This window comes from Chiroxiphia lanceolata, chromosome 3, assembly GCF_009829145.1.
Source record: "Chiroxiphia lanceolata isolate bChiLan1 chromosome 3, bChiLan1.pri, whole genome shotgun sequence".
NCBI lineage: Eukaryota > Metazoa > Chordata > Aves > Passeriformes > Pipridae > Chiroxiphia > Chiroxiphia lanceolata.
Window position 1 is genome coordinate 68,019,104 of NC_045639.1, and position 20,978 is coordinate 68,040,081.

The 20,978-nt window shown below is 39.1% G+C and overlaps 1 protein-coding gene across 4 annotated transcripts in view; it reads left to right on the forward strand.

The window, feature by feature from the left end:
• The window catches only part of HS3ST5 (heparan sulfate-glucosamine 3-sulfotransferase 5), a 192,508-nt gene that overhangs the window by 145,230 nt on the left and 26,300 nt on the right, over positions 1-20,978 (forward strand). Inside the window, exon 1 of one of the 4 annotated variants that reach the window (XM_032683943.1) lies at positions 14,932-15,052. The exons of the other annotated variants lie outside the window; for them this stretch is intronic. The gene's annotated coding sequence lies outside the window, so the exon portion shown is untranslated. Of the gene's footprint in view, positions 1-14,931; positions 15,053-20,978 lie in introns of those variants that run through there. 4 annotated transcript variants of the gene reach the window in all.

The window sequence follows — 20,978 nt, forward strand, 5'->3', positions numbered from 1 at the left end:
GCTTGTGATGCTGAATTATTTTTATTCATAGTGAGTTCAAAGGGAGCTAATGACTCTCAACCCCTTCCACAAGTGAGCATTAACAAATAAGCTGGCCAGGCAGAGATAGGAGTGAAGGGAGAAATCCCTACAGGCAAGGGATCCAACTCTCTGGAGATAAAATGTTTGTTTCAGGGTTGGCACCCTGGAAAACAGCTGTCTGGGAAAGCTGAAAACTCCTTTGTAAGCACAACATTTGGCAACAGGCCAGGTGTGGTACTTGAGGTAGTTTTACCCTCGCCAGCATTTGCCCCAGCTGCCGAGGGCTGCCTTCAGGTCTCTGGATCCTGATGCACACTCTTCCAGCTCCCATGCCCTAAAACCAAAGAAAGGACAAAACCAATTGAGCCTTTTATCCCCAACACCTTCTTGGGCCACTTACTGTGAAATCCCACATCAGCGGGTTGGAGATGTGCTTGCCAAGAATAGACCAGGTCCCTTACCTGAAGGTGGGCAGGGTGTTTCCTCAGAAGACATCTCTGGTCTATGCTAGAGCACTACAACTTCTTCCTGTTCTGCAGCACACAGGATAGCCACCTGCAGCAGACTGCCTGGGTGGCACCTGGGATGACTGTGATGCTCTGGGGGGTTGTGTGCCATGGGAGAGGACAGAGACACCAGGCTTCACTCTCAGGTGTTGAGTGAGAGCAGCTCAACACGTGTGATGGATGCAGGTGTGCCATTTAGCATGTGCACGTAAGAAGGCCTTAGATAGCACATGCTCTCTCTGCAATATAATTCACTGGGTTAATGTCTCTGATTAGTTTAGACTCTTTTTTTTTATATCTATTGGAAAACATAAGGTATTTTTTATTCTGGCAAACACCAACTCACTTTCTTTTGGTGAAGGAAAAAAAAAAACCAAACAAAATCCCAAAATTAAAGAAATAATTTAGATTTACTGAAATTTTGAAAAATATTTAGTAGCTGAAATCCCCGAATAGTCTGTCTTATTACTCTGCTGTAAAAGGCAATTTGAAACTGAAAGTTTCATACATTATTTAATGCCTTGTAGATTTGTTATTTCCTGAAGGCCATTCTAATTTCATGAAGCTGTTCTCTGTGCTAGAATTTTCTCAGCAAAGCTGTCTTGGAAATTTAGGTTAAAAATAACAAATATATCATGCAAATAGTAAAAATGTCACAAATTGGTAGAGGAAATTCAGAGAATTCTTGAATGTTAAAAGCAGTGTGGAGGACTAGTACAGTAAAGCAGAGACAGATTTTCATTTCCAGTGACCTCAAAAGTGGTTTTCACTGGTTTGGGTTACTGGTACTATTCTCACAGGAGTGCCCTGTCAATCAAGTGTTGTTTTTTAAATCTTCCATAGGTAGACCAGTAAAGCAGTCCTATAAATCTCCGCACAATACCTTTCTTCAAGAAATCTAATAACACATATCACAGTTATATTCCAGATTTCCATGAATGCAATTGCTTTTCCCTTAACAAAACATCTTGGACCCCCTAGAAGAATGCAGTGGAGGTGGAGAAGGTTCCCCTTCGTCTTGCAGCACCAGAGCACTCTGTGGGAGGACCCTCACACTTCACTGTTGCACTGAACATTGCAGGCAGTCCCCAGCCATGATGAATGGCACATTGCATGAAACAATACAGATAACCACAGCTACGGGTTGCTCTGTCCAGTGTTTTTTCTTGGCTAAGATTCTGGTCCGGTACACAGGGAATTTTTTTCATGAAAAGTCACATGCTAGAGTCTTTGTAGGAGCTAGGCTTGCCTTGTATGAAAGAAAAGAATATTATCCTCTCTTTATAGGCAGGGGATTATATACCCTGAGTAATAATAATTGAATTAGCACAGCCAGGAAAGGAAGCTAGAAATCATGCTTCCTACTGTACTTTGACCTTAAGGTTAAACAAATTCTAAAAATTAAAGAAAAAACAAACCACACAAAAACTTTACGTTGATGCAAGACAATTAAAGGCAATACCCCTCAGGCTACTGCTGGCTACAAGTGTCAACCTCATGGAAAACTAGAGGTGTAGTCAGTGCTGCTACGATCCCCTCTGGCATCAGAAAAGTTCAGCCAGTCAAGGACTCCCTGCAGACATGGGGAGTAGTCAATGATACAAAGGGGAGCTTCCCAGCACAAGTTCCTGCAGCTGCTCACCATGCCAGTGTGCTTCCTTCCCTCAAAGGCTTTCTTTCTGGTCTATATATAGAAGAAATGCAGATGTCTGTTGTGAGGGGGTGGAAGGCAATGTGGAATATCTGCTTTCCAAAGCTATAGAAGTCAAGGCAACTACATAATGCTCTTGACTCATCCTGTACTTGGCACCGAATCAGTCTCTTAGAGCGAAGGAGGGATTGCATGCAGCAAGGTCATACACAACTAGTGACAATCAGCCTTACAGGACTAAGAAGCAAGACCAGCTTATTTTAGTCACTTTAGTAAAATCATTATAGAAAATGGTTAGCCAGGACTAAAGGGACTGTAAGCACTGTTCCCTAATCAAATTGATGTCATGCAACAGGAAGAGATTATAAACCGGGATGTATCCCTCTACATTGTGCCTGAATCATGCTCCCATTGACATGACTTGCTGGAATGAAACAAACATTGCTACCCTGTGAATGCCATCCAGAACTTCACCAGACAGATCCGTTCTGATGGTGATACCAGACTGCATCAGCTGCCTGTGTGTTAATGTAGGAGAGAAAGGGATCTCTCACCATTTGTTCCCAGGATGCTACCTTCAGTCTTGCCTTGGTGAGGGCATTATAGTATGGATGGGAGAATCCTTATGTTTTTCATCAATAATTCCTTCCAACCCTGCTATGGAAATGGACATTAGTTAGGCTAGGGACAGATAGGCACAATCCACTCTCTCTGTGGACTGAATGGAAAGCAAGTACACAAGTTTTGTTTGCACATATCACTTTCTGTAAACAAGTTGTTGATTTTCATAATTTATAGCTCTTAGAATTTTTCCACCTTTGGGACTGGGTTTCCTTTTTACTGAAAACTGGTCTCCCTCTTTAGCTGTTTCTGGGGCGTTATAACATTGCCTTTCAAGAAAGAAAGATTACTATACATTTGCTTCCTTTTACTCTGCTATCCGTACCTGAACATTTGTTTGTCTTGTAACCATACATCAGAATACTTTTAAAAAGAGCTACCACTATTGAGAAATTTCATACATTAACCCCTAAGCTGACATAGTAGCACACAACAGACTCCCAGCTGTCCATTCAGCTTGGTTGTATGTAAAGCAACTTGAGTTTCATATAATATTTCACAGCCTAGAGGGAGAATCAGACCTTCGATGTTATGCTTAGAGTTTGCTGGAAATTTTTCAACTGAAAAGATTTTCAGTAAAAACAGGAGCATTATTGATGAAAATGTGATTATAAACTATATTATGAATTGCCTCTTGATATGATTGTTTATTTGGTTTTGTTGGTATCTGTCCAGCTGGCTAGAGGAAAATAAGTATCTTCCAGATTTTCTTTCTTTTTTTTTGTTAGTCTTCTGGTGAAAAATGTTGAAGAGAAAAATGACAAACAATGCAAAAAAAAAGCAATATTTTTCAAAATACTGTTTGTTTAGAAAAAATGCCCATTTCTCATTCTGTGAAATTTTAACAGCTCCAATTCTTATGTATAAATGAAAGGAAGAGAAGAATTGTTCCACTAACTTGTCCCCTTAAGCACAAAAGCTTGCCTATGTGTCTTGCCTGCCCATGGCTCCTAGCTATTTTTCTCGCATTTTTCCCATTTACATCCTTTCTGCATCCCCTCCATAGCCCCTTGCCATTTGCAGAACACTTGCAGGTGCTGTTTTGCACTGACATTCCCTGGGCTGCTTCTATACCAGGGTGACTGTTTAGTGTAGCATGCTGGCAGGGCTCCACATGGAGCAATCGCCAAGACTTCCCCTCTCTCCCCCTTGGTATACGAATGAGTGCAAAATAAACTCAGCAAAAATTTGCATTCAGGCTTACGTGGACTGAGCATGGAGTTTTGATGGACTGACCAAACCTATCAGAAGTTTTCACTTTTCTTTCAGCCACGGGGAGAAAGGTTGTCACGTCTTCAGTGTGTATATGAAAAGAGCTGCATACAGTTAATGAAAGTCATAGGAGCAGCTCAACTTTGCTGTTAGGTTCGGAACACGAAAGATCATATATCACTGTAACCTACCTAACCTTCCCTGTACTAAATGACAAACTGCTGCAAATAGCCTTTGGGTCAGGTCTCGCATTCACTAAAATACTTGTCCTTCAGCTGAGGACTCTGTTGAACTCATATATCATTCAGCATCTTAAATCACACAGACTTGCATAAATGCTAAATACTAATTAAGACCGAAAAAATTACTGAAAGATAAAGTCCATGAAATGGGTTAAATCAAGGCTTAATTACATTTAGAATTTATCTTTTTAGATGACCTTAGGAAGATAGAAGACTGCAATTTTCTATGCGTTTATTAGGTTGCTACTGTATTTCATCCTGCAACTCGTTTCTCTCTCAGAAGCCATTCAGACTACAGCTTGTGCTCATCCAGAAAAGGATTTCCAGTTGGACACTTCAAGAAGCAGGATGTGGCAGCATTGTTGAGCTCACAGGGGCTTGGCTGATGCTAAGAATGTTTAAAATTGTCCTTATATAGGACATGTCCGTTGATTAACGGATCCCAAGAAGCAGTTCTTAAAAGGTTTTATTTCAAAGGTTTTATTTCATGTACAGGACATCATTTGCTCTGAAAATGTTGTTATTTGAAACATTTTAAGAACTTATCTAAAAATGCATTTTGGAATCAAGTAGAAACTATAGATGTTGCCTTGTGCAGGCACACAATGAAGTTAGTAATCATTACTTAAGCACTTCTAAAGCTAAATGATTTCTGAGCAGTGTTTCTGCCCTGAGGAACAAGCACACTAAGAGAAGACAGCTAAATAGTCAACAGACACTGAAAAAAGGGAAGACAGACAATTTATATATCAAATCAGTCAATTCCTTGCAAGGAGCATGGCAGCAGTGTTGGGGTTTTTTATGTGGCAGAAGGCAGGAAAGTAGCAGATATGCTCAGGGAGGTCAGGCAGTGAATATAGAGCTTTTAGGTGATGGAGAAGCTGACAAACTGGCTGCTTTGATGTGGATTGAATTGCAACGGGGTTTTTCTGAACTGAGTAACACAACTTTGCGTAGGGCACATGATATAAATAATGAAAAAGAGAAGATGTCGTACTGAGTCATATGTTTGGAGATAAGATACGAGTTGCTGGCAGGGAGATGCAGAACCTATTCTGAGCACAGCTGCAGAGGAGAGGACTCAGGAGAGATGACAAGGGAGGGGAGAAGGAGATATGATGCAGGAGGTCAAGAGGAGTCACATACACATGACAAGCACTTTTCTTCTGCATTTCAAAATGTGATGTTAGCACAGTGGCCATATTTGATAAGAACAATATAAATAAGTTTGTTCCAGCCTTCCCTCCATTCCTAGAAATCAAACACAAAGGGTGGCGTAGCACTACCTCAATTTACAGTCTGCCATTTTCCCTTTTGCTTCTAGTGTGTCATTATTGCTGGTCTCCAAGTCTCATTCAGCAGCTCCTGATGCAGAGGTGTGATTTCCTCCATCAGGTGAGCTATGGTCTGTGCTGTGGTGTCTGCAGTTCCAGATTAGTCCTTAGAAAACTGGGTGGTGGAATTTAGAGAAGGTCCAGAGCTGCTTTGAATTACACCCCAGCTGTGATTAATGTAGAAATGTAGTGTGAACTGAGCTTCTATGAAAGCTACATGACAAGGCTGTGAAAGGCAAGAAAAAAAAGAGCCCAGCATATTTGTTTAAAAAGTCACAATATACCTGCAGCTTTTTAAATGACATTTAAAAGGAATTCAGACAAAATTGTGATTTTTAGGTGTTTTATATGTCTTCTGATTAGTCTTTGTTGAAATTATCTGTACTGCAGAATAATTATCTATACACAATTCCCTACATTAGCATTATAACCTAATCACATCTATATAGTTCTTCGTATGACTTTTTTAATTGGTTCTGTAATAGCCTCAGTGTAAAAAACAGTAACCTGAAGTGATTAGTCATTAATTATTGTCGCTGTCCCTGACTCAAAAGAAAAGAGATGACCTAATCAAATCCGTACCACTACACAGTCTTTTCCAGAAGTAGGAGAAGTATCAGAAGCTGCTTTTAGGGGGCAGAAAATCACTTCAATTCTTTCCCCAAATGACTGCACAAAGTTCGATGTGGAGCTCCAACAATATCTTCCTAGCAACCACTGTGGGTTTATTTATATCAGAGAGAGAATTCTTGTAATTGTGTGTAAATCAAGCCTAATTTAACAAAAGGAGAAACATATTCCTTTTATGTCCAGCACTATCTTAGTGAAAGGAATTTTTTCACTAGATTAATAAATATTAAAAGGTGAAATACAATTCTAAACAAACAATACAAATGAGAATAACATATGTAGAATTAATAACTTGCAGTTAATTATCCTGGCTTACATTCTGGAATGAGATAAACTGTTACTTCTTACAAAACTTAAAAGTGTAAGGGCTAGACAGCTAGTTCTGCACCTTGAGCCAGGAAAAAAGAGGTATATGTAAGGTGCATTGTTCCATATTCTTAATTTAATACACAATTTTATACATATATATAATATGTAATTATATGCAATGCACAAAAAGGTATGAGTATACTATACAACCTTATGACAATATTTCATCTTATATATGACTTATGTAGACTGTGGCAATATTGTTTTATGTTAAGCATCATTTAAAGGCATATGTGAACACTATTAGAGGCAAATATTATTAAAGATATAGGTATCAGTATTTAATTTACTAGTGCCTATGTAGCCAATGCACTCAGTATAACACATCTTTTCATGTTAATCACTGTGCATAGCTAGAAAAAGCCCCTAACTTGAATAGTTTGAATGTAATTAGATAAAATAGAGAAAGGAAATATTTTAAGATATGGTGCTGGGGCACAGATATACTAAATCACTTCCCCATCAGTAAACAGACATTAAGCAAAGGGGAAACTAGACTTGGATGTCTTGAGTCCTAATGAAGTATCTTAAATTCAATGACCATCCTTCTCTGCTAATGTACATCCTATTGTGTTATTCTCCTTTTTATCTTATTTTATACAGCTCTGTACTTTTTTTTTTCAGCCAGAATATGTAATAGTCAAAGATAATACTGGTGCCAGAGGATAGAACTTTCATTAACAAGCTGATGATGTCAGGTGCTATTACCAATTTATTTAATTTAAATTTATTTTAAATTTAACTCCAGATCTGTCAACAGAGAACTAAAAGGGAGCTTATATTTCCCTCAGTCATCCTCAAAAGATTAATCAACTAAGCCAGTGGCATCAAGCTGACTGATGTTGCCCAAAGTGTTGTTGCTTCGCATCATCATGATCCCACTGCTTTGCAGGTTTGTCTTTTGTGGGGTGCCTTCCAATGGATTGCTCTGTCTCACCTGTCCTGTGGTCTCTCAGATGTGCACTGGAGACATACCCTTGGGCACCAGGGCCAAGGAAAAGGTTTTAAATCCTTCTCTTATGCCCTCAAAAGCACCACCACAAGCCTTTCACAGTCCTACCCTGCTCAGTAGCTGCCTTCTCTCGCTGGATTTGCTTGGACTCAGCATGGTCAGCCAGAATATCTAGTTAGGCCTCAAAAATCATGACATTGCTTAAAAATATTGAAAAAAATTGACTTTCTAACAGCTTTGAACTTACCTTTTGGGCAACACATCAATAATGTTTGCAAGCGATTTTCCACAGCCATTAAAGCTGGTTAATTGGCTGCTGACACATTGGGTGGGGTTTTTTCCATTCTGTTTCTCCTCTTTATACTCATGGATCTAGGAAATGAGGTTTTATAAAAAAATGTAATCACTGAATATTATCAAATGCACCATAAAAAGATGAAGGTGAGATAGAGAAGAAAAATCAACGCTTGCTGAAACAGAAATTTTATGCTTGTAAGAGCAACAGGTGTGATTCAAATGGAGCTATACCTTATAGAATATTTTTTCTGCTAAATTTTTGAGAAAAAGACCTTATTTCTTTAGCTATATTTTATCCAAAGAATCTGTTCTATCCAAATGGTCACAATTCTATCAGATCAGGAAAAGGTTTCCTTGCTCTGTTATTAAGATACTTTTTTTCTCCCTTGTCTCCACATCTTTTGTCATTTCAACTAGTCATATTTAGCATTTTTGAAGGTAGAACCTACAACATATAAATTTTTTACTGTGATTTAGATGTTCAATTAGTGTAAGCACATGTTGTGTCAGAAAGTACAGGGGAAAATAGTTACGGGGAGGGAGGCAGAAGATAAAAGGTGAGCAGTAAGTATGAACCTGAAGACTGATAGTAGAAAACAAATACCTGTCTTGTCATTGGGTTAGCAGAAGCTAATTCTGCTACGTTACTTTCTAGTAAGATATATATTTTAAAGATGTAGCATTTTAAATGACATGAGAGATTAAGAAGAAAGTAGCACATATTGAAGTCACTTAAAACTAAATTTAGGAGTATTTTCTTGTTTCTAAGTACTGCTATCTGCTAAAAAATATTATTATATATCTGCATTACATGATATTTTTGTAACAGATCTTGACATGAAATAGAAATGATGTGTCTCCAGAATTCAATAGAAGCAAACATAATTTTTAGGCAAATATTTTAAAATATATACAGATCTTTCTTCATATATATTTGTGTATATATGTACATATATGAAGTCCATCATGACCTCCCTAGTTTTCACGGAGGAAAATCTGAGAATCTGATACATTACAAATTCTAATCTCACCCTCCCACCACACACTAATTTATCCAAATATCTTTCCTAGAAAACATCTGTCTTCTGAAAATTCAAAGCTGTGGGCTAAATTCTGCACTTGCTGATGTGAACGTGCCTGTTCCATCTGCCTTTAAGTTGGGCTGCAAGGCAATGACAGCCTGGGACTCACTGAGATCCTAGCAATAGAGGGATGTGGGATCATTTGCTCTCACTGAGTGCGACAGTACCTTAAAGAAAGAAGGACGGTAGAAACTGGATACATAATATGTTTAGAGCAAATTTCCAAATTCTGGCACCAGTTGCAATTTCAGGAGCTTAGGGGAAAATAAAAGTTGCAGGCACTATTGTGTAAAAATAGCATAGTAAGCCTGTTTGGAGGAGTTGTTTTCCTTGTCACAGGCAAAAGAAAGTGGCACCCTTGTGCACCAAGGAAAAATCAAAGTAGGAAACTACAGAGCACAGGGTGCTGCTGGTAGAGCTTCTGTTGCTTCCCATACACACGCTCTGCTCTTGGCAAAGGCTGTTGAGAGAAATCAGAATTCCTGCTGTGACAGTGCTGGCAGCACCCTTCTATGTATATCTGATAGTTTGGTAACTTCAGGATAATGATATCAGGTTGCGAGGTTTACTGTCAGTATGAAGGGAATGGTGCCTCATTTCTATCATTCTACAGACAAGGACCATATCATTTTAGGACAACAGAAAATGACCTCAAGTTTTGCCAGTTAGATCGGACATTAGGGAAATTCCTTCATGTAGAGGGTTGTCAAGCATTGGAACAGGCTGCCCAGAGACCTAGCTGAGTCACCATCCCCAGAGGTATATAAAAGATGTGTAGACATGACACTTAGAGACATGATTTAGTGGTGGACTTGACAGTGCTGGGTTAACATTGGAACTCCATGATTTTAAGTCTTTTCCAACGTAAATGATTCTGTACCTCTATGATTCTGTGATTCTATATTTTCTACAAGTCTACATTCACAGAATCCTGTAAATAGCTAATCAAAATATTGATGACAAAAAAAAATCTTTGCCTGGAGTGGGCAGTGGCTGCATGAACAGTAACAATTGCAGATACAACAGTAGTTTTATAAGAACTAGGGTATACAAGACAAAACAGCTGTTTTACATGCACCTTACTTTTAAAAATATCCATGTCTGGATTGAGACTGTGGCAAGAAATTGATAACAACAGGTAATTGTCACACAACTGCATCTTCCTCAGGAACACCTGGGCAAATCTCCTGTTAAGAGCTTTTCAAAAGTAGACTGGAGACTTCGCCAAAAAGTGCATGAGAGAAACACAAGCTAACACATGACTTCAATCTTTCCTTCCTAGAGTATGACTCAATAACTCAACTAAAATTATCCTTGACTTTCACAAATTTATTTCCTACAGAAATATATTTGATGATCCTCAACTAGTTTGTTCCTACACCTGTTAAAGACAGGAGAAATTATATTTTGTGGAGCAGTAATACTGCAAAATCATAGGCTTGTTTTTTCAAAGGATCTGGTTTATGTATATTTATGCTTAGATGATGAATATAAATACCCGGTGCCCCTACACCAAGTAACCATCTACGTAAAAGTTAGTGTCAGGTAACACGAGTCTTTCACTGAATCAATGCCAAAAAGTGATAAGAATGTTGTAGTACCAGGTAATCATTGTATAACTTCTTCAGGCAGGAAATGAGTGGAGCTGTGGATGAAAAGCCCATTTCTTTTTCTTCCTCCCACCTGTCCCAGTCCCTAGATAATCTGATCTCAGTAAAGGTCCAAGATGTTTAGCTCACTGGAAGTTCTTTAGCACAATATGATTGTGGGAATGTTTATCTCCAATATATTAGCTTTCCTATTTCAGTACACTGTTTTTCCTTCTCCCAGGATCTGCACACCCCCAGCATTCCTCACTAAGAGTAGCTTTTTTGGGGAAAGAAAAGCAATCTTCTGGATGGGGCAAACAGATTTGATGCATCCTAGCCTTGCAAGGAAGCCTTGCAAGGCATGAAAACAGAGCTATCCTGAGAACAGGCAGCACCAGCGGAACACCAGGCTGTATGGAGCAGAACAGCCTCAGGATCAGAAATACAGAGGGCTGCACCCACACCAGTAAGACAGTAAGGCAGAGGCTAAAACACTATCCTGAGATTGTTCACTAATAGATAGCATGCTCCCTGATGTGCACTTTGCTTCATGCCACCTAGAATTTCCTAACCCAATGATCCAGTACTATTCAGGAGGCTGTGAGCAAAACAGTTGTGGTCACTCCAATTTAAAGAGTATTTAGCCTTCTGGGTGCAAATTGTTTTAAGGTCGGAGAGCAGGCTACAGAACAGGCTATGGACTGCTTAATTTGACAATCCAATTGTAGTGAGGGATACCACAATAGCAATGGTACCCCACGGCTTTAACATCTTAACATGTGCATTCTGCTTTGTAGTGTTATCATATGGTGAAATATCAGCCTTTAACATGAAGAAATTGTGCATACAGTGACATGTGTGGTTGTGTGTGTCACTGCTATGGATATACAGGGAGAAATGCTTATGTATTTGCAAGTATGTGCACCTTTTAGTAGAAAATCCATCTCCCTTAAATTGTATCTCCAGAGGGCTATTTAAAATATTTTTTAGCAGCATAAAGATGTAATATTGTGCTCAGTAATTCTTAGTACTCTTTGTGGCAAGAAAATTGTTCTCCTAATCTCTTACACCTGAGAAGCATAAAAGAAATAAAGCTACTGTTGTTAGCTCCTGGACTCTGAAGAGACGCCATTGCAATTCTGTCACTACTCTACAGAGACCTGTTCATCAGCATCAGACTTTTAATTTTCCAAACCCATATAGACTGCAGGTAATTGTGTGTCTTTTAAAAAACTATCTTTCTGAATAAAAGCATGTTAAAATTACCCCAATATGTTCCCCTTGTAGATGTTTCCATTGCTGGGTAATTATGCTGGAATGTTTGTTATCCTTATTTTGCTTCGTACATTTTACTTGATAACAAAGGACATAGATATCACAGCAGACATAGGATACATAACATTCATTTGTGCCTTTGTATCTGGTTACCTATTTATGTCCTTACCTGTAACACTCATGTAGACCTGCTTACCATCATGCATCTGTACCAGTATTTAAATATAATAGGCAGATGCTTGCTTGGCTTTTCAAGGCAAATCTCTCCTATCTGCCTTTTCCATGCACAAGGTTGCAATATCTCACTGGAGGACCAGCTGCTCACAAGTGGAAGAGGAGGGAAATACCAGAAGTGCACACCTGTGGGCAGCAAGGGTCAGCACTATTTCTCCTGCTCCAGGGCGCTCTGTGCCAAGCAGAGATTGTTGGTACCTGAGGCTGACCCTGACATGCAGGGCCACAAAACAGGGAGGTAGCACAGTGCTGTGAAAGGGTGCTGTGCCAGCCTGGCTTGAGAGGAACAAGTGGCAGACATCAGTGATGAGAGCCAGACACCCAGGCCAACAAAACTCAAATGTTCAGTGTTGCCTAAACCTTAAAGTGCCCATGGCTTCACACAAAGTGCTCCTGTTTCTAACTTCCTGCTCTAATGAGCCAATATAATGTACTGTAGTCAACTGCAAAAATTTGAAAGATAGATTTGTTTAATGATTGTAAAGAAAGGATGTTCCCCAAATACTTTTCTTCTAGTTGTATCTTGCTTGTCCTATGATCTCAGGATAGGAGTTGTTGCAATTCTGCACTTCAGACAAAGCCAAAACAGAGAATGAGTCATGAGCAGGATTTTGTCCTGGGTTCTCTGATGTTCCCACTGAGGCCAGAATTGCTCAGCACCATGGGGGTTTCATTTCAATCCACATTCACATTTTACTGGAATTAGGCTGGTTGAGATGGGGGATGTTTTTTCAGTTGCATTTCACCATTAATGAATACAGAACCCAATCTGATTAATAACTAGTGTGTTGCAAGCCCAAACCAACTCAGGAATAAATGATTAGTGAATGGATCTTGCTGCCAAAGAAATGATTGAGGACATGAACTGAATAGGATTAAATTTGACAATAGAATTTTAAACTGTGTAAGCAGAAAAGTACCATATCCTGAGCACAACCCAGTCATTGATTGAGAGAGTTAGGGACTAACTTCCTCATTAAGCAGGTTCTTCTACAACTGTACACTTTGGTTATATTTCACTATGTTGTTTCTTACTCATTTTGTTCCATTCATTTTCAGGGACAAGGAGAAGTAGGGAGAAGGAAAGTGCCAGCAGACTGGAATCCAGAGGAAATAGTCCTGACCCTGCATGCCTGGAGGCAGCAGAGTTAGCACAGTGTCAGGCAGACCCTATGATGGGGCAGTGGCATCAGGGAGCAGGAGGTACCAGAGGCAGGTTTTATTGGACAGTTTGGACACTGCTTGGGGTGGTGGCAGCTGCTTGCACTGAACTTTCCAACCTGCACAGCCCTACCCTGACTGCAGAAAGAGAACCACTACCTAGGCAACATGTCAGTTTGGCTTAGTCTGGTAATATCCCTGTTCCTAATGGCAATTTCTGGGATTTTTAACAATGTGATGAATTTTGGTAATCTTAATTCATGTGTACCTGCACAGATTTGTTACTTAACAATTATTCAACTTTTGTGCATATAAACAGGTGTAAAGAAAAATACTCAAAAAATCAATTGATGTAAAATTTTTTGTGTCGCATCAGCCTGTAATCTCTCATTTCAGAAAACATGATGTGAAAGAACCAGACAACCTATAGTAGAGTATCGTATTGGAAATCAGCCTAAGTATGGTCATTTGAGAGTATTGGGCCAAAATACATTGTGCTGAATATTTTACACCAATCAACAGCTCATGCAAAGAGTTGTGCCATGCACAGAAATCATCTACCTCTGTGAATGATCATAAGGCATTAAAAAACATATAATACTTGAATCCTGGAAGTAAATGCTGGAATCACATCCCCAAAAGAGAATTTTCTTTTGCAGATTGCATGCCAAGCTTTTTCTGAGTTATTATCACAGATGGTGAAAAATTCCCATGGCCCTATCCTCATGTTCTTTTTCATTCCAAATGGAGTCCTTTGTGAAATACCAGCATGACTGCATATGTTTGAACTCTGACTGTCCACTTAAACGTATGCTGCGCTTCAATGGTGTGGTCTCTGGGAGACAGTGTTAGGCTCTGTTACAGGAGGTTTAGAACAATCTATTTTCACCCCAAGGCCACTGAAATCCTGCCTAGTATTATCTCTGCTAGACTGTACCGCTAAACTAGAACAGTCAGAGCTGAAACACAGTCTGTCATGTTGTGCTTAATCCAATAGAGCTGCAAGCTTTAAAAAGGCAATTCTAGTCTCTCTCTATCTTCTACACCCAGCTCCACATATCCATCACTTCCCTCAGCTCTCCCTAGTGATCTTTCAGCTCTTGAGTTAGTGGGATTTTCTCACAGATCCAGTAGAAACAATGGCTGGCTCTCTGATCTCTTGGTCATTGGTCTGATGGATGACCTCAGACAAGATGCTTCAACCCTCTTTCCATCCCATCTGTGCCTCTATACGATGGGGAAATGATAATGGTAAGGTTCTCTATCATGGCAAAAGATCTTCAGTGTTAGTGTATTCCTCAGTAATCAGAATGAGCCTATTTAATTGACAGAAAAGTCAAATTTAAAATTACTCTGGTGATCTTTCATCTTAGACCTCAGAATTTCTTATGTTTGTATCAACTATCAACAGCTATATAGTACCCATTTGTTACTTGGTGTAATAGGTATTCAAAATGAATTTTGAAAGTATATAGTATCGGAGACCTATAAAAGAAATCACAGGAGTTTCAGTTGTTCTTCCAGTGGGTGCTAAATTTTATATCTGCTACAGATTTGGGGAAGAAAATACTGGTCACATTTTGCAGCTAAATAGCAGATGAATTTTAGAAGGGATGTAGGGGGAGCTGGTCAGCCTGATTGCAACCTTTCTGGTGTGCACACTGTTTGTCATCTGATAGGAACAGAATAGACTTCCCAGCAGTCCTGCCCTTATCCCTCACCCTCCTGCTGTTCCATAGAGCTGGCCGTTATGTCTGTGCACTGCCTACATTTGTAACCCCTGGCTTACAGGGATAATTTACCTCAATTCTGACTGGTAGAGCAGTACAGAACAGCTGGAGCCTGCTCATGGACTTGGCATTTAATGGGCTTTTTGGTGAGTAGTGGTACAAGCTTTATGTATCTGGTACTGGTTTGCAGTATTGAAATGGATCCGTTTCATAAGAAATAAGATTTTATGCTTCTTAATTAAACAATTAATTTAGTTTTGCCTGTTATTTTGCAAATGTCAGGAGATAAAGTGGTGAACAAGTGGGTGCTGTATTTACATCAGGAACTGAGGACTAAAGAATTGTGTAAAACTGTTAGTATTCAGAGTTGATTTCCAGATTAATGTTTGGATGCATTTGAATTGAGAGTTAATTTTACTTTTTCCTTCACTGATTTGATAAAACCTGGTTTGAATACACTGTAACAGAATAAGAATACAGACTTAAAGAAAGTCTTGACTGTCTGTGAGTGCCCTTGAAAGTCTTTCTTTATTCTGATTATGATTCTTTTACATGGAAACACAGGTTGTCCTGTAACTCTAAACTAATAAGAGACAAATGTCAAGAAAACTTGGATGTTTAAATCAAAATTGATTTGCATGGTCTAAGATTGACAGCTGTTTCATACAGCTGTGAGTCATTCTATGGAAATCTATCTAAAGTAAAATATTCTCAGTGTGTTTCATCCAAATGAGACTAAATTTATCCACTGAAGGCAGAGTCTTGAATAAACCCTGGTTCATTCACAGAGAAGAAACCAATGCTTTTGCTTAATAAAGTGATAGCAAACTTGTTTAGTATGAGCATGTCCTCTTTTACTATACATTATATTAATATTAAATGTGTCTGTGTATGTAGAAAATTAGAGACCTCATCCCAAAGAGCCCAGAGAAGTGGAGTCAACATTGTGCTGGGTGTTGCATCAGTTCCGCACTACTGAGGAATCCATTTTATTTAGGGAGAATCCCCATGAAAGCAATAAGGGCAGTCAACGAGCTGCTTTATACAAGTGGGAAGACTCTGCTCATGCGTGTCTAAAATGTGCCATAGAAAAGACATGATTGCCCATTTTATGGCATGTTGAGCTTCACACGGAGTCTGCTTCTAGAAAAGAACATTTCTAAGGTATGGCATGCAATAACTGAATCCTCTAGGCTCTTGTTTTCAATATTGCATGCATGTCTTTAGTGTGAAAACTTCTGTGGAGGCTTCATGAGCTAAAAATTCTCTGAGGTGGTGTGCTGAGATTCTAGGAAACAAAGCTCATAATGCTGTACCTCTGAGTATCTTGACTCCCACTTTTCTGTATTCAAAAATCAGTGTATGATGAAGATGTGGTTTTAGAAGGCCCACTGTATGCCAGTGTCTAATAAAATAGAATTAATCATACCTTAGGTAAATTGGTATTTGTTAAGAATATGGGCAGTATTGGTGTAATAGGTATTCAGAATGAATTTTGAAAGTATATAGTATCAGAGACCTATAAAAGAAATCACACATAGCCTGCATTTGAGTAGCAGTCATCAGTATATCTTGAGACAGAAGATCCCTACTTCATGGATCAGTTATCTGATGAATATGTAGAGAGTTAAATTGAACTAAATAGTTGCTGAATCTAGTGCAATTTGGAGAACTACCTGGTCCCTACACTTTCCACGTAAACCGAGATTGAAGGAAAAGCTGCAGTTAACTGAGGAGGCTGAGCAAAAGGCAACGTGGATGCCTTGATCATGCAAATAAAAACATGCAACAGCAGCAGTGTGATAAAGTGCCTGATGTGTGTGTGTGTCAGCAGCTCCATAAGCTGTGTTCTGTGTGTTTTGAAACTACATCTTTCTTCCTCCTATTGACTTCTTGCCCTCTGGTAACATTGAGTTGGCTGCTTGAGACGCTTTCACTAAGTACAAAGTCAATTGACTGTAAGTGGTGATGAAGAAAACATTGTGTGATTAATATTACAGTTCAAGCTCTTCTGATCAGTCACAGAAAGAGCAGTCAAACAAACTCAACTTCATTTCGAAGAATCACACACTGTTAGTGGTCGAGAGTCTGCCCAGAGCCCAAAGGGAAAAACAAGCCACTTGAGGCAAATGTCTCTTCTTTTACATAGAACAAACTAGTTGAGCAGTGTTAAAGCTGCCTATTGATTTGTGCCCAGACTGAAAGCCATGCAGTGATGTAATGAAAATGTGTCCAAGAGTCAGTATTGATTTTTTTCTTTTTCTTCTTCTCTTTTTTTTAAAGCAAGGCCACCCCACTTGGGAAATGCTGTTAGCTATACCTCTAGGCTTGTCAGTGAGTGAAGTAAGACCCTTTTCCACAAGACTATATATGTCCAGACATCAAATTTACTTCTTTTACTGGGGTAATATGGACAGCATGCTGAGAGCAGCTACTGACAAAATTTGTTTTTTTGAGAAAAATTGTTAGGTGTAGAAAAAGAAATGATAGAGAAGAAATCAAATGTTAGAGAAGATAAATTTGCTGGGCTGAGCTTGCAGTCTAATACTTGCAGAGTAGACCAAAATCTTTCTCAAAAAAATCTTTGCTTGCAATAGATTTGTGTAGCAATATAAATTATACTCAGTGAGAGTCAAGGACAAAGAAAGGGTGGAAAGGGCATCCTGTTGTCCCTAGAGAGGTGTGCACTCAGTTGAGTAGACCTGGCAAAAATTTCCCTCTAGAAAGATGAAGTTTCAGGTATAAGACCTACAAAAGCCTCACTTTTGAGTGCAGCTAGCAGAAGAGAAATGAGTGAGCCCTGAAGCGTAATCCAAATATACTATTTGTTGAGTTTGCACCATTCTTATCTGGGACATACAAGGCAGTTTAGGAAAATACAGCTAGCATTTACCTATATTTTCTCTCCTGAAAAAATCAGATGCAACTGCAATAACCACTGTGCTCAGAATCAATGTCATAGCTTTTTCTATTAGATTACAAACTGCAGCTAGGCCCTTTTAACTAAAATTTCTACCTTGCTAACTCTTAACAAGTAATATTCTTCCAGGTCTCTGACAAAAATTCCTTCTCTGTAACCAAGATAAGCTTTTCTCAATCTGTGCCACCAAATCTGGCAACTAGTTGCTTACACCTCACTTAGAGGTGACAACAGGATGTGCAGACAGCCCATTGCAGCTCTGATCTTCTAAGAATGAACAGCTATCCACAAGGGAGGGTTGTATTTTGTGTGGAGGCAGGCTGTGATTAGATTTTTTTTTAACTTTATTGGCACTTTTAAAGGCTTTGGGCACTTCCACAGCTCCTAGCTTGCTTCCTGGGGCAGAAGAAACACTGCTCCACCTATGGTAGTGGCTTCCTTCTCTCCATTCATCCATCCTCTACTGGCCTCTTTCCATGAAAAAAAAAACATTTCTCCTGTATCTATAGCTAGTCACAAAAATCCTTACCTCAACTGTAGTCTTACTGGGTGACAAAAGAACTATTTCAAACTGAAAATAAATAAATTGGAGAAATTAATTGTAACCTGTAGAGGGAACCAAACCAAGCACCTACAGCAGCAAAATGGCAGTTCCAGCTACTGGCAGAAAAAGTGCCCCAAACTAGCAAAATGTTTGGCACATCAAAAGTGCAACTCCAAACATATTAAGTGTGTGGAAGTACTCTGATCAATTTCTTGTTGATGAGATTCAGCTGATTAAAAGTGAAAGTTCATTTTTTAATACTCCAGCAAATTGAATTTGGCCTTCTATTAGAGGCCTGCAACTGAGTTATAAATGGATGCCTGCTTATTCGGGCTGATGAACTGAAAGTTATTCAGTGAGAGATGTACACATGTTTGGTCCCATTTTATTTTTGATCAAGTCAGACAGCCTTTTGATCCTTTATTTTCTTTTTCCTTCTTTTTTTTTTAATGTTTAGTTGCCAAACAGAATGAGAACCATACTGTAGTAACTTTTTTTATTTTTTGAAGAAGCATGAGTGTAGTAACATCTTCTGTATAAACTAGATGCAATTTGTCACAAATCTGGAAAATAAGGCAATACTGAGTTATTCATGCATTCTACCTGGTTTGTCAGGCAGCTTGCTTTCAATTTTGTGTTATGACCATTCAGATTTATTATTGTCAAAATTCAGGCAGAGGGAGACAGGTGAAGATATAAAACTATTCCACTGATATGTTCTGTACATAATGTGCAGAGATATTCACTCTGTGGAATTCTACAGCAAAAGAAACAAGAAATGTGAAAGGCAAAACACTTATGAAATGGATACATTTTATAAATCTGTTTTAAAAATGTATGAATGGGAATGATCTCACATTAACTACTTTCCAAACATTTTAGTTGTCTCACAATAATGTTCTCTGTGTAAATGATTTTATTTTGTTACCACCAAAATTTTCAGTGCTCTCTCACACTTCTCTATTCTGGACACAACAACTAAATATCAGTGACTTTAGCCAACTTTGGAAACACCTACTTCTTCTGTAGATCTTAAGAATTACGCAGGAGAAGAGCTATAAATTAGACCCACTTAGATGCTCAGGTATGTAGAACACAGGTACTGATATGCAGAGGATTTAACTAGCATGTCCTGGACTTCTAATTCCCTGGTGTGGTGCTCCACCTTGGAACTATGCAGGAAGCCATGTGAACTAACCAGGAATGAAATGAACGGGAAAGAGGCATCTGCTTCTGGCCAGACAAATATCTCCTTTCTCTTGATAATCTTGACTGCAAACTCTGCCCTACAGCTTGGTGTCAAGCCTTCTTTGTGTATTTATGAATCAGAACACAATGTGTTTCACATTTTTCCTTGATACTTCTTTCATTCATTCATTCACACAGTGTGATTAATTATTTGTTCTGGAGCAAGGACTAGAATCTCGATAACCTAGCTGAGTGACCTAGCTGTTGGCAATAATTAACCATAGCCTTACACATGTTCTGAAGGTACCTCTGTAAAATGGCATGGCTAGAAAAATCGATGGGGAGTTTGCCTTGTTTGAGAATTCAGCTTTAAGGACTAGGAGGGATCTTGGTTTGTGCTAGGACTCTTACCTAAGCTGCCAACACTCTTCTTAAGCCTGCCCAGGCTTAAACACTGTCCCAGTTCTAGCATCTCCTTCAACCCATGGGAAAAGAACCAGTCTAACACCAGTACAGTATAAAAGCAACACAGTTGTACCTGAGTCCTGAGCTTTCTGAGACGCTGTTTGCCTTTTTGGGGTATTCATTGAGGCAGTGACCTGACAGATAATGACCTAGCACACATTCAGTAGCAGAAGCTGCCCCAATGCAGACACAAGCTGCAGCAAACAAGATCTCTTTTCCTTGGAGTCTTCCTGCTTCACCTAACCAGCCACCTGGAAGGTGAGGGTTCACATGCTTCACCAGACAGGACAGAGGGAAGGACTCGGAGCAGTCATGGGTTTAAAAAGCAAGTAATCTTTGAAGCGAAGAGCAGAAAATATGTCACTTTCCCATATAAGTACACTAATTGCTACCCTATGGTCCATGCTCTGTCCTGCTCTCGGGTTCAAAAAAATTCTTAATCATTTAATGTAAAACAAAAGGACTTGCTTAGGAGCAGCTCAGAGTGCTCTGTCCATCTCTCTGTCCTCTGGGTATTCACATATGCATTGCATAGAAAAGACACGAGCACATAGATGAGAGGGTTTGCAATTCTCTTGGGAGGGGAGATATGTGATTTTGAATCCTCTTAGGCTGGAGGGCAAGGGAAGATTAATTTTGTTTTGTTCATAGTCTTATACTAGAAGAGGATTTTAATGGGGGTCTTGAAGGAGGGTTAGAAGAGTGACCTTGGGAATGCTGTATGCCTGTAGTGGTTTGTTGAATGCTAAATTGTTGAAGGAAATAAAGAATGCTAAGTAGAGGAAAAGAGGCAAATCAATTTATCTCAAAACTGTATTAGTTAAATTAATCATTTAAATGATCCAATCTATGTGCTTCATAAAATGCACACTTTTATGTGTAAGTCACTTGTCTTTTTACAGATTAATGCTCTGAAGTCATTACAATGACATGTCCCCATTCTCAGAACAGGACA